This window comes from Octopus bimaculoides, chromosome 25 (genome assembly GCF_046866305.1).
Source record: "Octopus bimaculoides isolate indiv1 chromosome 25, ASM4686630v1, whole genome shotgun sequence".
NCBI lineage: Eukaryota > Metazoa > Mollusca > Cephalopoda > Octopoda > Octopodidae > Octopus > Octopus bimaculoides.
Window position 1 is genome coordinate 1,412,467 of NC_142952.1, and position 14,344 is coordinate 1,426,810.

Genomic DNA, 14,344 nt, shown 5'->3' on the forward strand with positions numbered 1-14,344 from the left:
ATATGCGAAAGTGGGAGCTTTGCCACTGCCGGCTGCGAGATTGGTGTCCTGGAATTTACCATTCTTTCCATTTATAGAATGTGTCTAGGAGATTTATTTGTCACTGTGTGGGTACTTTTGGAACCAAAGACCCGCGGCTAACGAGGATAGATCTACCATGCCCTCGCTAATTGCGTTAGTGAAGGCATTGTAGATGCTACGAGGTCGTATTCGCTTGCTTCCCAATCACATGGTTCAGTGTTCAGTCCCTTGGGTGAGCGTCTTCTACTATAGCCTCAGGCCCACCAAAGCCTTGTGAGTGGATGTGGATTTCGTAGACGGAAACTAAAAGAAGCCCATCGTATATATATATATATATATAGTGAGAGAGAGAGAGAGAGAGAGAGAGAGAGAGAGAGAGAGAGACGGAGTGAGTGAGTGAATTCTTTGGTGCTGATGTTTGCAAAGACATTGATTGCTCTTGTACAATGACGCAACGACGTCACAACAACAATGTCTCTGATCTGTTTCTTATTTCTCATGCATTTTCCGAAGACACAGCACCAAAGATGTAAAATACAGTCCAAGAGTCTTTGCAGCGGCGAAAATACCGAAAACTTAAGGGAAAGGGTGGGGAAGTGCAGGCATGACTGTGTGGTTAAAGACGCTTGCTTTGCAACCACGTGGTTTCGGGTTCAATCGAAGTGCAAGACATCTTGAGTGTCTTCTACTAGGTAGACCAAAGCTTTGAGAATAAATTTGGTAGACGGAAACTACGTGGAAGCCTAACATATATGTATATATACGTGTGTGTGTGTATGTGTGTGTGTGTGTGTGTGTGTGTGTGTGTGTGTGTGTGTTTGTGTTTGTTCGTCACGACGGCTTGACAACCGGTGTTGGGTTGTTTACGTCCCTGTGGCAAAATCGGCTCGGTATAAGAGACAGAATAAGTACCAGACTTAACAAAAAAAGAAAAAAAAGAATAAATGAATAAATGGAATAAGTGTTAGGGGTAGATTTATTTCGACTAAAAGCTGTCAAGACGGTGCCCCAGGGGGGCTGCAGTCCAATGAGTAAAACAAGCCCAAGAACAGCACTCGGGACGATTTGTTCGATTAATCTCTTCAAGGCAGTGCCCCAGCATGACCGCAGTCCAATGACTGAAACAAGTAAAGGATAAAAGGTAGATAGAAAGAGAGAGAAAGGGAGAAAGATAGACAGAGAAGGCAGAGATAGATAGATAGATAGATAGATAGATAGATAGATAGATAGATAGATAGATAGAGAGGGAGAGAGAAATGTGGAAGGAGTGAGAGAGCGAGAGAGAAAGAAAGAGAGAGAGAAAGAAAGAGAGAGAGAAAGAGAGGGAGAGAGAAAGAGAGGGAGAGAGAAGGTGAGATAGATAGATAAATAGATAGATAGATAGATAGAGAGAGAGAGAGAGAGAGAGAGAGAGAGAGAGAGAGAGACACGGGGGTAGCGAGCAGGAAAATACCATTAGTCGTTAAATGAAGCGGCCAGCTTCAACAATCGGCTCACTACTGCAAACACTCACAACGAAATTAGATTGTGATAACACGGTTGTCATGACAACAGATGAATGACGTCATAAGTAAATCAATTTTCTGAAAAGCAAAAATGCGGTACCGAAGAGCGATTTTCCATCATAGCGCTATTTCTTAGCCACTTTTACTCTATAATATGATGTAACTGTAACTGTAACCGAATGTCACACGTTAATATAATCTACGTTGACAGTTTATTTTTATACAGTACCGGATCTCTTGTCAGGCTCCCAGAAATCCGGAATTTCTGGAAAACCGGAAATACCGTGCAAAACCATTTAATACACTGTACCCTGTATTGAGTACTCAGACCCAATTTTTGAAGTTGTTTAATTAGCAAAGAGTGTTTAAAATAGGTTTTGTTCTTCCTAATTTCAATAAATTTGCTTTGACTCCCACTCTTGGCCTCGGTTCTTCAGTAAATGTTCCGTTGTTGCTCTGAAATTTGTTTCACGATAATAATAATAACCCCAATATAACATTTATCCAATCTCTGTATATGTGGACTAAATAGATGAACAGAATATGTTCAGTACATATAACATGGATAATGACTTTGTATAGCATAGATGTTGGATTGCTATAACGCAAATGCTGACTGTTTATGTGTGTGTGTGTGTGTGTGTGTGTGTGTGTGTGTGTGTGTGTGTGTGTGTGTGTGTGTGTGTGTGTGTGTGTGTGTGTGTGCCCATGTCTGTGTTTGATATGGCTTTTCTTTCAGTTCCATAACATACCGGTTTAAGTAGATCTTGATATCAGTACAAGAGTGAATAAAGTATTGAACTAACTATACCGTTGAATGAAGTGCTACAGCATGGCCACATTTCAGTGTGTGAAACTCGATGTCAGATAATTTTAAGAGTCAGTCCTTTTATAGGGAGCAACTTTCTGGACGGTTACCAAAGAAATGGAATCCCAACTAGATAGAACTTGCGCTCGAATGTTAAGAGCCGTCTAAAGCGTGTCTAAGAGAACTGAGCCCACCAATGAACAGCCTGTTTCCACCATTATTGTGCATTACAGGATATTGCTGGCAAGCTAAACAAGAGCTGGTTAGTGACCAAACTGCTATGGATGCCAAAGCATGGCTGTACTCAAGCAGGTCGACCGAACACAGTGTAGATCAACTCACCAAAGACCTGGATGTCTCCCCAAAGATCTCCCTCAACCTATATGAACCTTGATGGATGGCGTGTAATGGAATAAAATGTCCGACCAAGCTGATGATTAAAAAATACACTCACAAAACAATCTAAGGTTTTGAATTTATATAATTAATTTCTATGGGTTCTTATATTTCTGCGAAGATCTTTCGTATTTTCATTGGACTGAGTTCTTAACTCAGACTCAGAATATTAATAGCTAACTTTAGGAATTATACGATTACACTTGCCAAATGATTAGTCTGTAGATGTTTCGTTTTTTTTCCTTCTCTGTGTGTTTGTGTGTGTCTGTGTGTCTGGAAGTAAATAAGTTGTATGATTGATGTAGCCAACAATTCTTTTCTCCATTTTTCCAGTTAAAAACCTAATGGAACTCTTTAATTACTCTGTTTGTCTTTATTAGATTTATGACGCTATATGACGTGTCGGGCACCGTTATGCATCGCGGTACGAATTTGGCAAGCAGAGTTAGCAAACAAATTTAGATTCCTTGCCAAATAGAAACTCTTCGTCAGCGATGGTTTGATGGAAAGGCTTGAACGATAAAATCGGATGTTTTAGACTTCGATGCAAATCTCAGACAATCATTATATTTCTTGCGATATATTTAGAGAGTGGCATAGCTATGTAGTTCAGAAAGTCACTCCACAAAAATGTAATTACGGGTTCGAGGAAAATGCAAGGCATCTCGGGCCGTCGCGAGCATGCGTTTCCTCCGGTTGACCAATGCATGCAAATGGAATTTAGTGGATATAACAGCAACCAGTGAAAGAAAAAGATAAAAAACTAAAAAATATATATAACAGAGTTCTTTTCTATTTCTGTCCACTAAATCCATTCACAAGGTTTTGGTCGGTCCGAGGCTATAGTAGAAGACACTTGCCCAAGGTACCACACAGTGGGATTGAACTAGGAACCTCGTGGTTGGGGAAAAAACAGCCATGCCTATGCGGTTCGCTTTTATATAGTTTATACAGTTATACAGTCTCTGTCAACAAATTCACACACAAGGCCTTCGTCGGGTCGGGGCCATAGAAGGAGTATGTGCGCAACAACTGCGTAATTTCAGATCTGAATTTTGGTAGAATCTTACTTGTGGGCGAGGAGTTCCCCTATTCCTGAAATGGAGGAACTTTCGTCAGTTCGTAGAACTAAGCTGATAAGAGTTATCAGCTTCAACATATTATATATCTGAGATTTTCAGTAAATACCCGCCCCCAACCCCACCAAGTAATGTCACTAATCAAATATGTAAATCTCCAAAGAACCACAATCATAGGAAATATATCAATGACCAGTTATCTGTTGTTGTCTTTAGTATACTTTAGAGGTCCGCTAAATTGAAACAAAGACCAAATAAAACGTTCGCACAGACTTAACCCCATTTTCACGTAATACAGAACTTTAAGCAAATATTGGTTTGAAATTTTGACACAAGACCAGCACTTTCGGGGGAAGAGTAAGTGATTACATCGACCCAGTACATGACTGGTTCTTATTTTATCTACCCCAAAAGAATAAAAAGCAAATCGACTACGGCAGAATTTGAACTCGGAACGTAACATAAAGTAAATATCGACAACATTCTGTATTTCTTGTTTTATCTGTGTGAATTCGAGATATATATATATATATATATATATATATATATATATATATATATATATATATATATATATATATATATATATATATATATATATATATATATATATATATATATATATATATATATATATATATATATATATATATATATATATATATATATATATATATATATATATATATATATATATATATATATATATATATATATATATATATATATATATATATATATATATATATATATATATATATATATATATATATATATATATATATATATATATATGCATGGATGTATATGTGTGTATGTATAAAATTAAAATATTTTTGTTGTTGTAGATAAACTAATAAAAATTGAAAACAAAGAAAATATTGGTTAAATTTATTTTTATTATTTCTATTATTCTGAAAAAAAAAATGTTTGGTTATCATATAATAGTTATGTAATATGGCAAATATATCTAACGATAAGGTTTCAAAAGATGCAAAGATATACTAAATAAGCGAATAATTTATTTGTTTATTGTGTTGTAGGAAATTAAATATAAAGGCTGTGAAATCTTTGTTGTAAATAAAGCAATGAATATGAAATCTATGTTGTACTCACCTTTAATAAGAGCTACAAATGCGATACGAGCGGATATTTCAAACAAACAAAAAGTGGAGTTAATGTTAAAAAAAAATCATTAAATGAAACTGACAATAAATTCTAAATGTGATGCCCTGATAAACCGCCATTATTAATGAAATCGGAATAAAATTATAGATCGGTGGAGCTTTGTAATTGTAAATTTAAAGCAGGTAGTTCAACGAGAGCTTCAAATCAAATACAGGTAAATGAGACTTGTAGAAGTGATGAAAGTCAATGATTACAAGTTCAGGTGAAACGATAATAAAATAATAAATAAAAGAAACAAGAAAAATATTAGATTCGTTCGTCTCTCATGAATAAAGCTATAAAATGCCTTATTTTCCGGCATACAAGTCGAAGTTTTCAGACCAAAATTTACAGCCAATAAAAGGTAAATCGACTTATACATCACGACAACTTTGCTGGATGAAATAGTTCAGGTAAAATGCAACAAGATTTAGAAAGTTAGTGACGATGTTTGAATAGTTGAACTATATTTTAATACTATATAGTTCGTCGACTTGTATGGCAGAAAATACAGTATTGATTTCTTCTATTAAACACAAAGCCTTAAATTTCCAGAGAAATATACTGTCAATTAAATTGATTTCATTATTTAGCTTGAATTCTATTTTGTCGATTCCCGGAAAGATAAAAGGCAAATTTCACCTCGGCGAAATTTGAATCCCAAAATATTCAAATCTAGGCCTCGAAATGCCAATACTGCCGCCAATGAAATATAATGGTGCCCCAAATATTTGGTACAAAGTCATAAATTTTGAAGGGAAGGGGATAATCGGTTACATCCACCCCAGTACTTGATTGGTAATTTAATTTATTCTAGAAGATATACTCATGGTGTTACGCTGTAGGATCGAACCCTGAACCACGAGGTAGTGGATCGTACTTTCTAACAGCAGTTATGCCCTGCACCCAATTCTCTCTTGTTGCTCATTCGATATAAATTGCCATTTTATTTCCTTTCAGTAGAATGTTTCATACACTTCAATTATACACCTGGAACGAAACATGAACAACAAAAAACAAAGCAAAAGAAAAGAAAAAAAAACATGAACACCAGTTTGTTTCTTTTTTTTTTTATTTATTTAGTATGAGGGTTAGGGTTAGGGTTAGGATGGTGATGTCGGCGATGAAGGCGACGACGATGATGATGATGATGTTAGTGATGATGATGATGATGATGATGATGATGATGATATGATGATGAGGTTGATGATGATGGTGGTGGTGGTGGCAGAGGATGATGATGATGATGATGATGATGATGACGATAAAGATGATAATGATGATGTTGGCGATGGTGGTGGTGGTGGTGGCCGAGGATGATGAGGATGTCCACACAACTGGACATTGTGCAGGGATATGAAGGGCCAATTGATCTCACATTGTAGAGACAGAACTAAAGACTGGAGAGCATCCCAGTGAAGCGTATGGCCACTTCTATCAACCTACTTGAATAATAATAATAATAATAATAATAATAATAATAATAATAATAATAATAATAATAATAATAATAATAATAATAATAATGATAATGATAATAATAATAATAGGCGCAGGAGTGGCTGTGTGGTAAGAAGCTTGCTTACCAATCACATGGTTCCGGATTCAGTCCCACTGCGTGGCACCTTGGGCAAGTGTCTTCTACTATAGCCTCGGGGCGACCAAAGCCTTGTGAGTGGATTTGGTAGACGGAAACTGAAAGAAGCTCGTCGTATAGATGTATGTAGGCATGTGTGCGTATATGTTTGTGTGTCTGTGTTTGTCCCCCACCACCATCGCTTGACAACCGAGGTTGGTGTGATTACGTCCACGTGACTTAGCGGTTCAGCAAAGGAGACCGATAGAATAAGTACTAGGCTTACAAAGAATAGGTCCCGGGGTCGATTTGCTCGACTAAAGGCGGTGCTCCGGCATGGCCGCAGTCACAAGAATGAATCAAGTAAAAGAAAAAAAAATAATAATCGTTTTCTACTGTAGGTACAAGGCCTGAAATTTTGGAGGAGGGGGCGAATCGATTACATGGACCACAGTATTCAACTGGTATTTATTTTATCGATTCCGAAAGAACGAAAGGCAAAGTTAGTCTCGGCGGAATTTGAGTTTAGAGCGGTAAGACGGATTAAACGCCGCTAAGCATTTTGCACGGCGTTACAAGAATTCTGTCAACTCACCGCATTTACAACAACAACAACAACAACAACAACAACAACAACAACAACAACAACAACAACGACGACGACGACAACAACAACAATAACGATTATTTTTATTGGTTACAAGGGCCCAACACATGGAAGACAAGATCAAAGGACGGGATACAACACACAAAACAGAAGGGGTTTACATGGAATAAAGGGAGACCCTACAACAGCAAAGGGCACAACGGAAGATCTATATAAACACAAATTAGAGAAATAGCGGTATTTGGTCCGTCTTTACGTTCTGAGTTCACGTAGTCCTTCGGGGTGGATTTTGCCGTTCATCCTTTCGAGGTCTATAAAATAAGTACCAGTTATACACTGGGAATCGTTGTAGTCGACTTATCTCCCCCACCCCGAAATTGCTGGCCTTGTACCAAAATTTGAAACCAATATTACGCATGCCACTAATATGTATTTATGTATGGCTATACTCGTTACTTACTCATTTTACAATTAGAGCGATGTCCTTATATTTTTTGTGATGGTGAATTCAAGGTTTTTAACTATTAAAAAATAGTGAAAAAAAAAAAAAACAAAGCACACACAACAACAACAACAACGACATATATACGACAAAAAAAAAATGAAATTAAATGAAAATAAATCAGACGCATTCATTTCTCGAAGACAAGACATTATTCTCAGACACTTCCGGGGTCAACAATCGCTTGCGGCCAACACAGTTATTCTCCCTGAATACGTCATGTGATCTAGTTGACCTTATTGATTCATTGAAAGCAAAAACCTTGATTTTTGTTTTAGCATATATTATTGCGCTGCAATGTCAAAATTCTCCAGTTTCAAATCTACTTCAAATGAAATGAATCCTGTAAATGAAAATATAGCAGACGATGAGGGAAATAATAGTTTGATGATGACATTCAGATTGGCAGATGTATATAGATATAGTTATGAAAGTGAATATATTGGTGTATATAAATATGGCTTTAGTATGTTATCTTTATGAGAATTAAGTTATTCTACAATTGGTTTATATTAGAAATAGATGGCGGTGATGAAATATGTAGAGCAAAATTTCTTCAAAAAGCTATTATATAGCTTAAAATTAGTCTCAAATTTATGATCTTATAAAATGTGTTATGTTCTGATTTGGGTGTAAAATTAATGTCGATAGAGAAGTATTCTGGAAGCTGTAAAAATTCTGATTTTGAGGGATAAAGTGGCATTTAACATCGTAATGAAAAACCAAGACAAATATATATGGTTAGTCTAAGAATGGAAGTTAAGGTACTGCATATATTCCTTCGTTACGGTTGTTTCAACAATACATGGGTGAGATCCACCATGAACATAAATATAAATGAACGTGTAACATTACAATATATTACATGTGATCCATGTTCATCTCATCAGACAAAAATAAAAAAGAAAAGAAATTCATTTATCTAACAAGTTCAATGACCTGAAGTACATTTTGCTCAAGATTGCCACCACAAAATATAAAATATAAATATATAAACGTAGATTTCCACAAGAATTGTGGGAAATATGAATATGAAATTATTCGAACAAAAATCAGTAACATGCAAATAAAAATAAAAGTAAATTTCATCTCTCCCTCTGAAAAAATTTTCAAATATTTTTGCAACTACAATTTACAAATTTTTTTTTTTAATATAATCGCCATTTCCCCCAAATAGCATTTATACCATACTGATAGCACAATGACTGTTCATAATTTTACTAATGAATTATCGAATTAGCGGGTGTCTCATAATGATGGGATTGGTGGCCAAAGTTATGCATTACGCACTTTCCTTAGAGATATCATTTTTTTTATGACACTCCTAACTCAATTGATACGAATCGAAACTAAGGCTATGAATAACGCATCCAACAGTCAACTGTATGAATTTTCATTAAGTTATAATTTTCTGAACTACATCTATCCTCGTTTATCACTGATTCATTCGACATTCAATGAATCACACGCGCGCGCGCGCGCATATATATGTATGCACGTAGGAATGTGTGGGTGCATATATATATATATATATATATTGTTTCGAATTTGTGTGAATGTGTATAGAATAATATATTAGTTGAATAATGTTAAAACATGATCTGATTTCCACGTTTTTTATTTACCATTCAATAATCAAGTCTACCACCCAAAAATTAATCTACCACCCATGAATTCATTAACGTAACTACATAATAGAAAATTCTTAAAGTTTCAATTTAAGTGGAGAGACAAGTTACTGAAGAGATTGCAAGAGTGCAATGAAATAATTTAACAAAAAACTATATAAATTAATAAAGGACTGAACCAGTGCGTGTGTTTATTACCGGTATAATGCCTCTCCCAAGGTTTAATTGTAATTTTAATATATTTTTATCGAAATGTGATTTTGAAATTTTCTTTTGTAGATTTCAGTTACATGTTTCAAGCAGACAACTAAGTTTATTCACTGCAAGATAGTCAGCGTTTTTTAACACCTTACACCCTTCTCTTCTTATCTCTTTTCTCTCGCACAAACGTCATTTGTATTTCTTCCATTTAATATTTCTCGTCTTTCTCCGTTACATTCACTTTCTTTGCAAAGCTCTCTCTATCTCTCTATCTCAGCCGCTTCTTTCTCTCTATCACCTGTCTCTCTCTACTGCCTCTATTCAGTTGTTTTCATTAAAAATGCTAGTAGAAACACGCTTCCCAGGTGGTTTTCTGCTAGTATTTGAAATAAATACGGTATGACAGACCTCTCGCGGCTGGATCCAAGAATCTAGAACAGAAGTAAAATTCAAAACATATTTTTTCCTAATCTGTGAGAAAGAGATAAAGAAAACTTGCCAGTATATGCGTGACTTAAACGTTTTTATGATTGGGTCCCGAACGAAGACAGCATCCTTACTTGCAAGGCCTCTATGGAAAAGTAGGTTGTACCAAAATCCTTGTAACTGGTATCTACAGCTCAAGATCAAACAGAAATCCTGACTGGAAGTTTTGTAAGAGAGAAGAGTGCGCTCAATAAACATGGTGGACCAAGTATTAGCGTTAAACGAAATACTTCTTGATTTTACATTTGGCAACAGAGAATTTTCTGGAAACTAATTCAACAAGATGTTATAGATGGGCGAACTATTATAACTTAATAACTAACGCCATATTTAATAACACATCTTAATTAAAACCCGAATCCCACCTTTACAGAACTTTTAATAACCTGTTATGTTCCGGGCAAAGGATGAAAAGCCAAAAGAAATTTAAGAAAACTGCGTTCATACTTTTGGAAGATATTGGAATTTCTAAAACTTATGCATTCGAAATAGAGAAGAAACGAAAAAGATTTTAACGTCACACAAACTATAGCGAAAGAGTCTTTTTTTTTTTTGTTATTTACTGAGATAAAAGTTAATCCATGATAATCCACAAAGAATTGTACTGGCATTTTATGGCAGATTCGATTACTTAATATTGCTTTTCCACATAGATTTTTTGTGTATATTTTATTATCGATTATAGATCTAGAATCCGTTCATAAAAGAATGATGAAAATCATGCAGATATGAGTAACAAACTATAGTGATTAATGCAATGACTGGTTCTTGACCCTTTATTACAATACATATTTATGGTTCCGGAAGCAAATTCGAAATATCTTAGAACAATCAATCAGCGGTATTTTTGGCGAGGATCGTTCTTTTATAGATCGTTGACGCAAAAGGTGGTCAAGTAAACTTCCTGCAAATTGAGCTCTCGATGCAGTCTCAAGGCTGGAGCGATTCCCTGATATCTTTCCTTTTTATCCGTTAAAAATATGTTACAAACAAATGGAAACAGAAAAAAGATTCGTCATTACTCGTGTACAAATATACATGTCTACATATGCATGTAGAGTGTGTGTGTGTGTGTGAGTGCATGGGTGTGTGCGCGTGCATGTGTATCTATGTATATATGTAGATATACCAGTACATATATTTATACATACGTGTACATGTATATATATATATATATATATATATATATATATATGCATATATATACATACATATATATACCGACTGCGGAACCAAATCGTTTAGATTTTCAAAATACTGTTTTTCTAAAAATGTAAACACTGTTATGATTAAGAGACAGTAAAGGTACGAAATATGTATGTATGTTTGTATGCATGTGTATGTGTGTATGTGTTTGTGCCTGTATGCAGGTATATGTATAAACTTATTTATGCATGTATGCATATAAATGTATATAATTAAGTAATATCTGGCATAACGCGTAAAAATGTCAGTAAGAAGAGTATTCCATCTAATGGGAGTCCAATATTAATGGGAGTCCAATATTAATGGGAGTCCAATATCAATGTATGCGTTTCACTCCACATGTATTACACGCGCTACCAACAGTTTCAAGTACATGGCAAATACCTTCATCAGGCGCTGGTTATTTTATACTTCTGGGTTTCATAAAATAATGACCTCCCGATCAACGTACTTGTCATATACGTGGGGCTATTAGTAGTGCGTGTAATACATGTGGAGTGAAACGCATACATTAATATATATATATATATATATATATATATATATATATATATATATATATATAAATATTTATTCTCCATTACACGTGTTTCATTTGCTAATAGGAATTACAAACACCTGAGATTTACCCTGGAACCACATACATGCAAGTATACATATATACACGCACGCACGCACGCACGCACACACACACACACACACGCGCGCGCGCACACACACGCTCACTTATCTATATATAAACTAAACTCATCATAATATCAATAATTGTACATATAAGCAAGCGAATAATTTAAATCTACCGGTTAACACTTAAATCTAATCCCAATAATTAAATTTACCGCTCGTTAATTAAGTTTACCACTCAGTAATTAACTTTACCATTCAATAATCAAGTCTACCACCTAATAATTAATCTACCCCCCATGAAGTCATTAACATAACTACATAACGTTTAATTAAATTAAATATCTATAAAAAGTAAAACATTATAAATATAGAAAAAACAAAACAATGTTATCACTAAAAGAATAAAAAGAGAAACGGAATTCAGAAAGAGAAGATATTGTAAAGAATAAAGACAACATATCGTTACTATTATGTTTAATTGTCGTATGTCCAAATTTGACCAAATGTGTTTTCTTTTCTCCAATATTCATTTTTGCTTGCAATAGCCAGTTCTTTTGGTCAAACTATCGTATCTCCAGCTGCTTCAGATGCCAAGATATCAGAAACTGTCAAAGTGTAATAGAACTGTTTTTGCTATGGAATGGTGAAACTATTTTTTCGTTTTCTGAAAAAGCAACGTTTTGGACTTACGACACTTTTGCATAATAGCAACGACACATTTATCTCTTTGGTTTCTCATATCGACAGGAATACTCCTCTAACTCATACCTGGAGTATTCCTTTACCAATCTACACCAACATGCTGAAGATGTGTTCTTTTAAACCCCAACACATCCGACCATCTTTGCACAATATTCACATGCACATGTAAACATGCATACAGTATACTGGGCGTCCTTGTTTTTGCTTGTGTGCGTATGGCTTCGTCAGAGTAAATATGTGTGTCTGTATATCTGCGTGTGAGGGATCGTGTTTGTCGTGTGTGTATGATTGTACATATGTGATAGTGTCTGTGTGCGTGCAGGCGTTTATGTGTGCGTGCGTGCATGTGTGTGCTCATGTATGTGTGTGTCATTGTGTGTGTATATGCTTTCATCAATCTTATGCTATCAGTATTTACACAGTTGCTAACCAACACACACACACACACACACACACACACACACACACACACACACACACACACACACACACACACACACACACACACACAGAAACACAGTTGTGTATAGTGTGTATAGTGTGTATGAGCTTATGCGTGGGCAGTGTATAACGAGAAAGTGATCCAGGCATACAAGTAGAATGAATGACAGAAATAGAGAAGGGCATACATTATAAAGTGAAAAATGATTTGTTAACTGCATGCTTTCAGTCACTCTTCATTAGAAAGAGTATAGTTCGATAAATAAAACAGACAGATAGATATATATAGATGGATAGCAAGCTAGAGAAATAGAAAGATAGATGCAGAAAGATTGAGTGAGAAAGAATGTGTGTATGTGTGTGTGTGAGATAGATAGATAGATAGAGAGAGAGAGAGAGAGAGAGAGAGAGAGAGAGAGAGAGAGAGAGGGGGGGAGGCCTGTCCAAATGTTATGAAACATAAGGGATGCTATTTAACCGTTTGCAGTAAAACTTCAATGATAAACTCATTAAAATGATAAACTCATTTTAATGCTGAGCCAAAGTAATTACTAACAACAACAACAACAACAACAACAACAACAACAACAACAACACATAAAAAAATAGTAGACCGCGAAAAGAATTTGCAGTTAGTTAACAGTAAATGAGTAAAGTGCTAATTGATAAATTATATCAGATTTGGTTTTCATAACTATTGTAATATATTTAGGTATGTTTCGATTCTTTACTGACCAGCAAAAGCCAGAAACGTCCGACTTTGTTGTACGTCTTAAGGTCATTGAATTTTTTCGACATTTTACTAAATTTTCGTTTGATTTTTCTAATTTGTGTTCTTCTTATATTTTCCAATGTTTCGCTCTTTCGAAAGACCCACAACTATTTTACCGGATTCCTACCATATTTGATTGAATTAAAACTTTTACAACGCAGCGCGGCAGCGTGTTGCTGTTGCCGTATCATTAAGGTGTGTGTGTGTGTGTGTGTGTGTGTGTGTGTGTGTGTGTGTGTGTGTGTGTGTGTGTGTGTGTGTGTGTGAGAGAGAGAGAGAGAGAGAGAGAGGGAGAGAAAGAGAAAGAAAGAAAGAGAGAAGCGATTTTGTGAGCAGGATTTCATGAGAATGTATTTACCTTGTAAATTCTAAATTTATATATTATCTTTTTTCAGCCACGAACGGCCGAATCGAAAGAAGATACCGGATAGCAAAACAAGAGAAGCGATCGTACATCGACTTTCTTCAACACAGCAAAGCATGTATAGGTTAGACACTGAGCTTTTAAGTAAGTATTTCATCAAGGTGTTAGTAGCTATCATAACAACATTTAAATTCTCATCAAAGATCGCAAGAGTCTAATAAAAAAAATTCAGCTTTTAGTTTTAAGAATAATTCCT

At 35.2% G+C, this 14,344-nt stretch overlaps 2 long non-coding RNA genes across 6 annotated transcripts in view; one reads left to right on the forward strand and one right to left on the reverse strand.

Moving 5' to 3' along the window:
- LOC149131038 (uncharacterized) overlaps window positions 1–14,344 on the reverse strand; it is a 157,679-nt gene that overhangs the window by 117,227 nt on the left and 26,108 nt on the right. The gene's annotated exons all lie outside the window — the stretch shown is intronic.
- LOC149131039 (uncharacterized) overlaps window positions 1–14,344 on the forward strand; it is a 60,025-nt gene that overhangs the window by 25,048 nt on the left and 20,633 nt on the right. The window contains exon 2 of one of the 2 annotated variants that reach the window (XR_016238391.1): window positions 14,120–14,232. This is a non-coding gene — a long non-coding RNA (uncharacterized LOC149131039). Of the gene's footprint in view, window positions 1–14,119; window positions 14,327–14,344 lie in introns of those variants that run through there. The other variant, XR_016238390.1, reaches the window with a different exon arrangement.